Genomic DNA, 14,035 nt, shown 5'->3' on the forward strand with positions numbered 1-14,035 from the left:
CACTCTCTCACTTCCACCGGGGAGGTTGTACACCCACTCCACCTCACCTCCACCTCCACCTCACCTCCACCCATCACCTCCACTCCACCTTCACCTGGACCTGGACCTTCACCTCCACCTCCACCTCCACCTTGGAGGTGCTCCACCTCCACCACCTCCACCACCCCTTCACACTTTCACCTCCACCTTCACCTCTGGAGGGGAGGTGACCTCCACCTCCACCTTCACCTCCTCTCAACTCGCACCTCTACTTCCCCTTTACCTCCACCTCCACATCCCTTTCACCTCCACCTTCACCTCCACCTCCACCTCCACCTCCTCCAACTCCACCTCTACCTCCCCTTTACCTCCACCTCCACATCCCCTTCATCTCCACCTCTACCTTCACCTTCACCTTCACCTTCACCTGGGGATATAGGGGTCTGTCTGTCTGCACATCCATCCATCTGTATGCCACACTCACATTTTTATATCTGAGAGTACAAGATGTTATTTCACTCACTGTAAATCACTCATTTTAATATACTTTATCATTTGCTTACCTTTAGGTCTTAATTACCACTTACATCATGCCATTCTCATTAAACTATTCATTGCACTTTTTTATACTGTTCTCTACATACTGTTAATATGCATCATGGTCAACTTTTTTATTATACTGAGGCTGCAAATTTAAATTTACAACCGTGGCAGGGGATGTACATGCTTTAAATGCAAAGTATTAGGAACACAGTAAATTATTTCTTTAGGCTTTTTGAGTATAAAATCTTAATTATAGAATGTAATCTTCTCTCCCTTCTCATCCCAATCTGTCTTGCTAGTGCATATGTGCTGCATTAATGATTCATAAATAAATAAGAAATGATTTTGAATGGATTAGGAGCTGTGAATAACTTATTTATATACTCATTACTTATGTATAATTGTGTTAATGCTGAATTAAATCAGATTATCATTACTCTGTCTCTTAACAGCATGCACAATAATTATTTAGTGATGGTTTTTATTCTGAGTAGTGAATTCGTTTACATACCAGACACAGCAATCAATGAATCAATCATTTAACCTATGCCATTTATACCATATATAAACTAGTGTTGTGCAGATACTTCTAAGCAAATTCTAAATTGTAGGGAATGAAACCTCTTAAATACAAGTTTATTACACAACTGAAAACAAAGCTTTTCCTTGTTTGTCAACACAATTACTGAGTACCATCGATAACATTCTGACAGTGTGATTTAACACAGGACCTGTCATCATCAAAATAACTCATATTTTATCTGTGATTATTTGTCCTACCTTTCTTTTATTCGTTTGACATATAATTCTAAAGGTTTAACTTTTTCACACAATTTCAGTGTTTTTCACTTAGAAACATGTCAATCTCCCAATGTGTGCCTGCATCTCTGCTATGAATTGTGGCATTGTAGACAAGGGCAAATTTACGCAAATACATCTCCCAGTACACAACACTGGTAGCTCTTAAAGTAGAACTAAGGAAAGGTCACATGTATGTGATACGCTAGTGGCTTTTGCTAATTTGCATCAGTTTGTGGTTCTACCTGTGGTAAGGCAGTAAAAATGTAAGTGCCCAAGGTGAAAGGAAACTTCACTTTCAAAGAGTTTTTAAATTACTGAATGCAGACGTTTATTGCCATTGGTTGGCACCTAATTGTATTGATAAGGGAAATGCTGCTTTTCTTGTTGTGAAATCGACACCTTTTCAGAGGTTTTGTTTCAGTTGAATTTACTACCTGCTTGCAAAAAAAAAAAAAAAAAAAAAAACACGCTAAAGGGAATAACTTGGAAAATTCAAGTATCTTCACAGCCCTTGTATAAACATCCTCTCCAGAGCTGTCATAGCAGTGTGTGTTGCCATCTCCTTTCCTTCTATCCACACAGCAAAATATGCATATGTTTTATTATCAACAATCTGTGCTTAAATGCTTATTTTGCCAGGTTGTTGGTGCATTCCACTAAGTCCTAGTGTTGTGATATTAAGGGTTTGACTGTCTCTTACATGGTCTTTTTTTCAATCAAACTGAGTAGCCGAACCTATGGCCCTATTTAATTGTGTTTTAAATGCTACATGTTGTGACTGACATTGTACTGTGCTGTTGTGCCAGTTGCCTGGTTGTACGTTTCTTACTGGACAATGTGGAGGAATATTGTGGTGGGATAAACAAAAATTCTATAATAAATACATAATACATTTTAAGAGAAAACTGCAACCATGCTTTCAGATTAGGGGCAAAAAATGGATAGAACACAAGATTTCTGGCAGTAAACTCAATAACTTTAACCTATAAATAGCGTCTGCTGTAGCATTTATGTCAAACGATTGTTTTCCTTGTATGTGTTAGCATTTTTGTGAATCAAGCATTTTGTTTTCCGAGATGTATTCATAATAAATCAAGTACAATGATTTATGCATAACATTGCAAACAAAGAATGGCTTTGTCTGAACCAATCTAGTTGCTTGCTTTTCATTGTTGTTTGTGTTGGCATAAATACAAATAAATTAGCTGTTTTCATAATGAATCTTTGCATCTGGGTTATTGGAACTGCTTAAATCCATGTTAAAGACCCACGTGTGCTAACAGGATCCTTTTTCTCAAACAAAAGTAAAATATAAAAATTGACTGATAAAAGAGACATCTCTGGTGGATGCAGTACAATTACAAGAAGGAATAGTTCAAACTCAGAGCATGCTTTGTACGTTTTTTTATAGAAATTATGATACCTTTGGACAAATGTAAGTTTAATACAAACTTACATTTAAAGTGTATAATATTTGAACAGGTGTATTACTAACGTAACGCAAAGACAAGTTTAAAAAGTGTCGTTAGTGTTCTCCTTCACACAGCAGAATTTGAATGGCAGGTTAACTTCTATTGAAGTGAGCAGGTACAAATATGGTACTGATTCTTTAAATGCTTAGACCAGAAACCAAAACCAGCACAGTGCCTTGACTGTTGTATTGTTTCAATACCTAGCATGGATATAAAATATCAGTTATATTAACAACTGTACTCATGTTTACTCTTAGAATCATGTCTACACTTCAAATGTATCTGGCACACTACACCAGAGTGTAACCATTAACCTGTCGCCCTTGATAACAAGAAAACCACACTACAGTATTTACTACTGATGTATTTCTTATAGAGGGACAGTTTTATGGTGTACAAGATGATTGAGCCCACAGGGGTGCTTCAGATGCATTTTAAAGAGTCACCAGTTTATGGTGATGAAATGAAAAATGATACAAAGTGAATCTAACCAACAATTGTGATTTTACACCCATATCAAGATGACTGTAATATTTCATGCCCATACTAACTTTCCCAGTACTCAATCCAATTGAAAAGTTAAACATCAGAAGAACTGGAAGCCTACAGCCTACATTATCTCCCATTAGTAGTGAGCAGTGGTACTTACTGTTCTTTCAATGAGTCAGTTGCATAATTTACAAAATGTTCATGTCGGAAATTCTCCTGAAGTAACTGTCCTTAAACTCTGTAGGAGGAGAGCTGAAATTGACTGGCTTGTTAAAACCTGCAAGGTACTGAGAATAAGAGCAGCCCTACAGGAAAGGAAAGAACAAGCGGCTTTTACTTCCTGACAATGCTTTTTTTGGGGGGTGGGAACTAATTTATGGACAGAGGGAAGAAAAAGAGATTACCACTTCTGATAAATACTGAAGCTAATGGTTTACGAATGTTCATTCGGTGTTCATGTTTGTTTCCTACGAAACGTCATACGAATGTCTTTGTTTCTCTATTTATTGTTGAACTGGATACTCTTGGTTTTGGAAACATATACAACAAGTACGTTTTTTATCAGGCTTTCAATACCAATGTAACCAAACTTTTTCAGAATCTGAACTGATTATACATGTTTTAAACATAACTGGTGAAAGCTATTTTATCTGACCTAAAGCAGGCAAGTAAAAATATAGTGCTGTTTCTCAAAAATCAGCTAGATTCTCAAAGTTATTTGCTCCAATTCGTCATTAGTGGTGTACTTGGTTGTTTTTATTTACACTTAATGGGTGTTTTTTTTCCTTTGTGAAAACAAAAATGATGCTGATTGGAAAAAATAGCTTTGAAAATTGAGGCCAGTGAGTTTTATCGATATTTGCATACAGCCTAACAGGTATTTCTGGATGTTTTTATTTTGCAAACTTGGACCCAAGTTGCCAGAAACACCCTTCTTTTCTATTCTGATAAGAAGGATAAAAGACTTGCTATATGTACAAGTAAACTCATCAAACATATTGCCATATTATCACATAATTAGGGTTAATACACTTTCTTAATTCAGAGCAATCTGGATGAAGGCTTTCTTATGGATAGCCTGTTTTTATAATGCACACAGCACATTTGTTGTATTATAAATGAGAATTTGACCCTTTGTGTCAAAAAATTACACTGTAAATAAAAATTACACCGTAAATAGGATCATATCATTACAAATGTTTGTTATAAAATAGGAAGTAGCTTAAAATATAAAATAACAAATGTATTCACAAAATACATGTTGCAAAGGCAGTGTGGTCCAGTGGTTAAAATCCAGGGGCTTGTAACCAAAAGGTCACCGGATCAAATCCCACCTCTACCACTGACTGACTCACTGTGTGACCCTGAACAAGTCACTTAACCTCCTTGTGCTCCATCCTGCAGATGAGAAGTTAAAACAATGTCCTATTGTAAGTGACTCTGCATATAATGCACAGTTCACAGCATACCTCTGGAAAGTGCTTTGTGATGGCAGTCCACTATGAAAGGTACTATATAAAACAAAGATTGTAGTAGTATGTCATAAGGATGCATTGCTTCCCTCAAGATAATTTGGAGTCTTTCAAGTATTGTAAGAGGTCTCTAAAACAAAGTTAAGGAGAGATGCATTTAATTTATTTTTATTGATGCATTTACAGTTAAAAACACCCAAGTGTGCTAATAGGGTTATTTTTCTCAAACAAAAGTAAAATATCAAAAGTGACTCTATAATGGTCTGAGCCATTTTTATAATTAATGACTAGTAAAATGCTCACTTAATTGTAAAATTTTGTTAACCTTTTACTTTCATTTTGATTGAAAATTAATGACTTTATTTAAAAAACAACAACAGAAAATGCAAAAAGATGTCTATACAAACAATTTCCAAACTGTGAATCTACAAAAAAATTATAATTCTATAGGATCTTAGATTCCATCCACCCCGTAGTTTTGTTTTTGGATAGCCACTTGCAGTGTTCTGCTGACTGAGGAACAACTTTAACACCTGCTCCTGTTAATCAAAATGTCTCTCAAAGGTGCATTTAACACTGCCTCATTTTTCTCTTTATATCCAAATCATCACACACATACTGTATACTGGCATCTGTTAGTTGAATGATGCATAGCTTTGAATAGCCAAAAAGGATGTGATCTCCATCTGTGTCCACTAAAGTTTGGGTAAAAGTATGTACTCAAATGTTAAATACATCTGAAAGAGCTTGTGTAAATTGACTTGGTATTTGTCTTAATCCTAGGGTGTAACTCATCATTAGAAATTAAAATGGGACAGGGCCAATTTTGAATTATTTCAAGTACTTGGAATAGTGTCTAAATGTAATCAAGTATAACTTGGTTTATTGTGCACTAAACTGGTCAATGTGAACAAGGGTATTTGTTATCCACACTTTAAGAACAATACCTATCTGAACAGCCACCCTGATGAACTGGCATGTGTTATATTGTGTGCAATGCTCTTCTCTCCCGTTGTCATAGAAGATGCACTTAAACCACACTGGTACACTTCCTCGTCCCAACATTTCTTTTTCATGAGATCATATGAAGGGACACAAAGACAATAAAATCACAAATAAGTCTAATACCTGTGGAACGCGAACCTGAATTGTTGTACGAAAAAAGACACTTTGCACGGTTCTTGAACTGGAAAGTCTGAATACACAAGGCTAGGGGAAGCTTAATATAAGCTAGGAAAATTATGTTTTTTTTAAAGCTAGTAAGGATGCCTTTTATGAACAGAGCCTGCCTTGACAGCTTCTCTCTAAACCTTCTTGTCAGATTGCTCCATTTTTTACTTTGAAAGCCACTCCACTGTACAAGTGTCATATGAATTAGTTTCTGCAAATCTAGCTCCATGCCTGGCTAATTGTACCAGAGCTTCAGAATGATGGAGACCTGCAGTCCCCCAGTGTTTTCAACATCATATATCTCTTGCAGCTGACCATTACCCAAGGTATTAAATTAATGGAAGTACCATAAATAAAACCGTCTGCTCAGCTGCTCAGATCATGTCCAATACTTTGCGCTCTAATAAATATTGAACATTCCATTTTTGGATTGAGATCATGCATATTGTATCATGCTTTTAGTTATTTCCCTTGAAATGTGGAAAGAAGCTTTGCAGTTCAGTGATTCTGTATTTACATGTACTGGCAAAATACCATTTTCAGGCTATGCTTCTAAAAGTGAAAGCCTCTGGCATTTACAGTATAAGACCATTTGCACCCTTCTGTTCATGTTGATTTGTAGCATTGTTAAAACGGCACCTCCTGGTTTGCCCTCCCATCTAGAGAGAGAGAGAAAGAGAGAGAGAGAGAGAGAGAGAGAGAGACAAATTGAAATGTAATCAGATTATAGTATTGTGGCAACACCCCGTTGGGGTATACATATATGTTTTTTCTGCAGATTACTCAGACGTTATGAGTCTAAAATCATTGTAAGGTTTTTTTTGTTTTTTTTTTTTTTTTTTTTTTTTTTTGTCGGCAGTAATAAATTAAATTAAACCATCCTTTCATCCATGAAAGTGACATTTCTACTGCTGTCCTGCCACAAATGTAGTATACATTAAACCTTTCCTTAGCCCTTCCTTAGGAGACACCGCTGCACATATGTATTTCTTTATTGAGTCTAATCAGAGGTAAAATCTTGCCCAGGACTAATTCTAAACATTAACACACAAGGACCCATATTCATAAAAGAGGGCCGTAATTTCCGGGCAGTAAAAAAAATTTACTATGCAGTGTTTAAAATGTGATTGATGAAACTATGGGCTGGATATATTACCAACCGGTAATGGTTTTACATATGAATTTTCCGTTATGGATAGTTTTTATGTAACCAATTAACAGGGGTATATAAATGAGCCGTGCCCCCTGCTTGCATACACCGTCTCTTTACACCATCATGTTATGGCTAAGGAACATGTCTGGAAACTGGCAGGTTGTCCAAAATATCGGGATGCCAGTTGTAGGAACAATTCAATAATTGTTAATTCAGAGTTTATCTGGGTTGATTAATTCTCTTATTAATAATATTGAATTGGTGTGTTACAAATATCGAGGATTTACTGTGAACACACATACACACGCTTAGACACAAGGAATGTTTAATAAATAGAAGTACTTTATTAAGTACACAAATATTAAACAGAAATCAGAAAAGTCAGAAAGTAAATCTCTTAGTCTGTAAGCACAAAACATAGGGTGACAAGATAGCAAGAGTGAAAAATCAGGACACATGGTGAGGGGAAGAAAGAAACCTCGTGAACTACAGCATAATGCAAACAACGCAAGCTACGTATCTTGCTTCTGTAGATAGGCTTTTTTTATTCCTTCACCTTCTTGTGTGCATTGCACTTAGGCAAAAACAAAAACTTAGAGAGAAACGTAATTTTTAAAAAAAATACTCCAAAGCGGTTAACTTTCTTGTTTACTGTGCATCTGTACTGGCTTTTCTGTGACCTGTACTGTACAGTAGGGGGTGTGACAAAGTCAGTGCTGCGTTGTTTTGATTTAGGTTGCAAAAATCTAGTTTTCAGCATTAGATGTAAAATAAATAAATAAATTCCTGGATGGGACAAATAACATGACAATGAACGTGCTGCATATATGGAGTTTATTAAAGAATGCAAGACACCTTTGGGTAACTGAGTTTTGGAACTGTTTCTAATTGGTTTCCACATCTGTATAACTTGGCAAAGCTTTGCCTTATACTTCCAACCAATTCAGTGGGTGCAGAACGTGCAGTCTCAATGTATGGGCAAATCCACACCAGACAGAGAATGTTGCTGCTGAATGAACAACTGCTGGCGGATGTTGCATGCTTGCCTTTTAACAAATGACAGCATTCTGTTTTAGTAAGGAAGCAAGTACCACTATTTTTAGGCTTTGTAGTCCTCTGAAATATTAGGTGTATGTAATGTATAAACAGGTCAGCGAAATGTCAGTGAAATCCTAATTATAATCATAATCCTAATTGAATGACTTGACCATGGGCATATGATTTGAATCAATTTTTTTCCCACTGTGTTCGATACTTGCACTGTCTTTTTTGCTTTTTAGTGACAGGCTTGTCAACAACACCAGTCACCATGATACTTCGCCAGTAACATCGGACACACAGGCACAAGTACCAAAAAAAACCACATGGCATACTGCATGACTACAGGTTAATGTGATTGGATAGGCGCATAGATGCAATGCAACAATTCACTTAAACAACACGCCATAAACCAGTAGAGTATGCAAAACAGTACAGCAGCCACATATACGAAATTTCCTAACGAGAAAATTAAAAAAATCACATTTTACGCCTGGGTTTTCAACGTTTACGCTAAAAATCGGGACAAATGGCGTCCCAACCGTACCTCGATCGGGACGCGGTACAAAGCCCCTAATATTGGGGCAATCTGGATTTTATTGGGATGTCTAGTCACCCTAACAAAACACAAGTCAAAAGCTTTCACTGCATTCATGTGGGTAGCAGGTCAATTGAAATATGACACTGTCTATCTCCTCACACACCAAGCAGGCTGTGACGTAGACAGTAACTTGTTCACACACATACACACACAGTCTAAACTGAATGATGCAGACAATCTTAGAATATATCGCATTAAGCTTATTAATGGTATATAGATTAAGGATATAGAAAGTTTAATTTTAAAGAAATTCTTCTACAGCAATATGAGGTAGATTACTTATAGTTACTTCATCAAGTTTCACTAAAAGTTATTTCACACACAAAGTGTGCAAACTAAATAATTAACAGTTAAGTGCTAGATGAATGTGTTACAATTAATTAATTTAGTTCCATGAAAGGAAAATGCAACTGGAATTATACTCAATGGTTCCTTGAAGCTTAGACTTTTGGTCCACTGGTTTGGAAACTCAACTGTTGAAGTGCCCAGTACGGAAGGCTCTCTTCTTAGCAACAAAGTCTTCAATCCCACATTGGATTAAACTCTGCAACAAACCTTTCAATTCTCAACAGAATCAATAAACAGCTGAAAAAGTTTTCAGTCGTCGGTATAGGATCCACAACAGTGCCCGTCCACTCTGTCCTCTTTGCTGACTCTTTTAGCTATGCAGGTAGCAGGGCACAGTTTCTTTTGGATACTGTGGTTTTAGGTGTACAGCAGACCCAGACTGGTTTGTATAGTCGCTGGAAGTTTTATGGCACTCCTCCAGCCGGGCCTCAGTCTTGTTGCTTGTGGTAGTGACTTGCTTGCAGCTTACTTCCTCTACTTGGGTCTGTTTGTAGAGTCCTGGAGTTGCAGCTTCGCTTAGCAGAGTGACAGCACCTTGTTTAGCATTCGATGTGGAGAGCAAAAGTTTAGTTTTGCTTGGATACTTATAGTCTTTTCACTCTGCTGAGTAGCCACTTTCATGAGGTCACTTGTGTACCTCACCTTTTTAACTCGCAGATCTTTGAGATTTATCTTTTGCCTGCTTCCTTTCGTCCAACAACTTCTTGTTGCAGTTGGGACTTATTGACATCTACTGTCTTCCTGCACCAAACCGCATGTGGTTGCAGTTTTACGGTCTTTTTCTGTCCTTTTAGCCTCACCCAGTCCAGATGCTCCCCTCCCAGCCCTGGTCATCTTCAGTTCAGTGTTCCTGCCAGGAACCAAGGGGCCCTTTTCTTAAGACACAGCAGTCTGTTCTTTTCCTAAGACAGTTATATCATTAATACATGTTCAGGTATTTATATCATATTCAGTGAATATGTCCCACACAGTTTTAAATATAATAATAATTGCACGCGCAGGTGTTGGGTGCAAGTGAGAGGTTACGGTAGGTGCAGTATCAGCTTTTTGATAATAAAAAAACATAATTTTTACATAGCATATGCACATGCCTTCCTGGAAAAGAACTGTAACCACTAACAATTTAATGTGTTATCAAAGCTCATGATATTTTGCTTTTGGTTGTGAAAAAAGGATCCTCTCATGTTAGCACACATTTCCTTTACAGTACACAAGAAAGTCAGCAAGCTTTGGTTATTTTTCTGATAATATGTTTAAAACTTATGTTTGAATATGACGGAAAGACAGCACCGCACAGTTACATTAAATTATAAGTAATTGTTAAATGGCAAGAGAAATCACCTATGCTTTTATGTGTTGCTGTATTCATTCAGTTTGCAAATACCTGCACTTTTCATTCAAATACAATGCATACAATAGCATCTCAAATCTGTTTCTCATACAGTACATTTTAACATACAAAAAGCTTCTTTAAAATTAAAATAAATAAATACATCTACATTGAAAAATCCTGCCCATCACACAATACTACTCAGTTTCATAGTGAAATTGGATTAGGGGCGGGACATTGGACAGACTGCGTAAGGAGAGAGAGGTGCTGAAGACCGGTGAGAAGGAGCTGTGAGAAGAGACGGACACATTTTGGATTCGGCTAAAATTAAAAATACGAAAAGCAAGTATTTAGTTTCCCTACTAATAAATACTAGAGACAGGGTTATCTATGTACAGTATGTGCATGAGACATCTACTTAGAGTATGGATATAACTGAAACTAAATAGAGCACAGTTTGTATACTCCGTACAACATTACTATTACATTGGAAACATGCCAGCTGCATATATTAAGTAAAGATCTTCATTTTTACAAAGAGCATTGATGTGTGTGAGGATTGATCTGAGACTGACATTATGAAAGGCAGCCGCAACTGTAATGCCCACTGAACATAGCTGCTTGGAATCTTGTTTGGCGCAGAGTAACTGAAAGATATGCCATTAGCAGAGGGAGACGTCATTTCGCAGATTGAGGCATGGATATACCGAAGAGGTGTAAGTACTGTGTTTATACCCATGGAAATATATTTTACCATTTAGTTAGCCTAGCTAGTAGTGTTACCATGTGTTTAATAAAGCTTTCAGAGGGACGAATAAGCTGAAGGGGCATTTTCCAGCCACAATGACCTCCAGCCACGATTCAGGCCTGCAACACTAACGCCTATTTCATTACCCTCAGTGCACTGTTACGGATGTTTTTGTTTTGTTTTTCTTGCTTGGGCAGAAAACGTTTGTTTCTGATGACATAAATAAGGGGGTTCATAGATGTAATACACGTGTAGTTCATGTATGTATTGGATTTCAGATGCAACTAATATGATTATTTTGATGCAATCTCTCTAAGACCATTATTGTTGCCTGTTGTTGTTATTACTATTGCTATTCTGGGTGTGCATGTAAAATATATGTCTATGAAGGTATTCCATTTGCTGGTACTGGCTTGCACTTAATATTGTGTTACCATTATCCAACATAAATCTGTATCTGACTGCCTTATGTAGCCCAATAGAATTCTATGTGGTTAACTCATTATCTTTGTCCTGCGTGGGTTATTCAACTGAGCGTATACAGTTACTATTTCCTAGTGAGGGGCATACAGTACTGCAGCCCCATACCTAGGTGGAGGCATCGCCAATTAGAAATAACCTATTGTGATACCACTGAGTTGGGGGAACAGAAGTTATCTTCAGGATTGTTCACAAGAATCCAGGAGCACCAGTCACCGGTGAGAAAAAGGGAATCTAGCTAACTATTTGCTGGCCTTTATCAACACTGATCCAGATAGGTGTTACATTGGAGGCATCGCTGGGATTTCCCCCATCTTATCCAACAGTGGTCACATCACCCAGGACCAAGAGCTATATGATGGCAAGTGACATCAACCAGACCCATCTACTTGAGTGGTGACAAAGAGTTAGAGACTACACATGCTGTGTTGGTTACTAATGTCCCAGAGAATGTTAATAATGATTACATCCTAGTGGCATTACATTCCAAAGTACTGGGGAAAGTGATGAACAAAGGAAAAACTTTTGCTCAAGCAGTGGCAGTTTAATGGTATTATGTGAGTATAGCCAACCTATAGACCTGCAGAGGGTTCCATCTGAGGTACTGCCAGCAGAAGGGGCCACTCCCTGGGCCATGGTGGTTGCTGGGAGAGTTCCTCCACACCCAACAGTTAGCAAAACCATGGATTATACAGCTAAGCTAGCTTGTTTACTGCAAGCAGAGAGAAAGATGCTCCATGATGTCAGTAAGATATGCACTGTTGAAGAGTCGTCCCTGTCAAGCGCAGAAGCAGTTATCCGTACTATGGGCAAGGTGCTAGAAAACGTGGTGAAGCCCCCCATGGAAGGAAGCACAGCCAATCACTAGGTGCACTTCCCCTCAACCAAGCCTAGCAGGCACCAAGTCTCAATCGAGCGCCTGTCTGTAAACAGTAATTCAATCACAAAAATCAACTCCAAACGATACACAATAAACCCACTTCCACATACAAATTACACCATCACTAATTTCCCATTGTGCAGGGCATGCCAGTGTGTGAGGATTGATCTGAGACTGACATTGTGTGTGAAAGGGGCTTTAGATTAGATTAATCTAAAGCCCCCAAAAGCATGTGTATTGTGAAAAATAACAAAACAGTTAATCATTTTGTAATAAACAAAATAATTATTGGTGGGCTTTTCCTACTAACGCACCAGGAATCACAATGATCTTCTTGCTAGTGTGTGACTGTTGAGCACCCACCATATCTCCCACTATGATTTGGAATGACCCATTTGCAAAAATGATGGCGTTCACCAGATGCCTTTGTTTCAACAGCTTAATGGATCTGGTTTAAGAAGTGGCAAATATAACATTTCTGAATAAGCAACCTCTGAATAAGCAAATCATCAGAAAGAGCTGCATCAATATTTTACTGTTTGATTTTATTATCAAACAGTATAATATAACATTATAATATTCATATGGCATATATGGCCAGCTAGTAGCTGATGAGTTAATAATACTGAGACCCGTACTTACCTCTCGACTACTATGGTAAGTTGAATGGTGAGACATCCGTCTTTGAACTGTATGGTTTGCAGTTTGCGTCTGGCTCTTTCCTTTCCATTTGATTCAATAGCTGAGATGACAGTTCATTGCAGTGGTACCAAAGATGAAGTTGAAACAGGTTATTACATGTTCTTTGCATTATTATGAGCTACAGTATGAATGCTGGCTTTCGAGACAGCGAGTGGTCATGGTTATGAGCCCAATGGTGAAACGTCACCTTGAGCGTCACAGTGGAGACTCGGATGTCCTACAGGTGAACACAAAATGTAATGGGGGCTTGTTTAAAAATGTAAATCACATTTTTAGTTCACAAAACCCTTTCAAATCTTACAAAGTCCTGTCTAACCAAAACTAATGTTTAAAATAAAACAAAGTCCTGTCTAACCAAAACTAATGTTTAAAATAAAACATTCCTTCAAACAATGTTCTCTCTTTTTTATTCATTCAGAAGAGACATATAAACAGGCCACCGTGACCTGGCATGCGAACATTGCACTTTGTTGAGCTTGTAAAATAATGCGGTCCCTCAGTTTCCCTTGTTTACACAATCCTTTATTATTATTATTATTATTATTATTATTATTATTATTATTATTATTATTATTATTATTAATTTTCCGTCCACAGAAATAGGTTCTAGACTTACAGGTGTTACAGATCAATACAAGGTTACAATGCAAGCTAAATATATACAGTACAGTGAAAAACAAAGTTTGACTTTCCTTAGAAATGCATCATCTCTGCACTGAATTGTGTGAGTATTATCTCTGATTAAACTCTGACAAAGAAATGCATGTCCCAGTTTCCATAGCGGTAGCTCATGTCAGGTTAAAGGAAAGGTCCTCTTTGCTTGAAAAAT

At 37.4% G+C, this 14,035-nt stretch overlaps 1 pseudogene; it reads right to left on the reverse strand.

The window, feature by feature from the left end:
- Positions 1–343: 343 nt before the first annotated feature.
- The window catches only part of LOC121323387, a 30,545-nt pseudogene continuing 16,853 nt past the window's right edge, over positions 344–14,035 (reverse strand).

This window comes from Polyodon spathula, chromosome 1, assembly GCF_017654505.1.
Source record: "Polyodon spathula isolate WHYD16114869_AA chromosome 1, ASM1765450v1, whole genome shotgun sequence".
NCBI lineage: Eukaryota > Metazoa > Chordata > Actinopteri > Acipenseriformes > Polyodontidae > Polyodon > Polyodon spathula.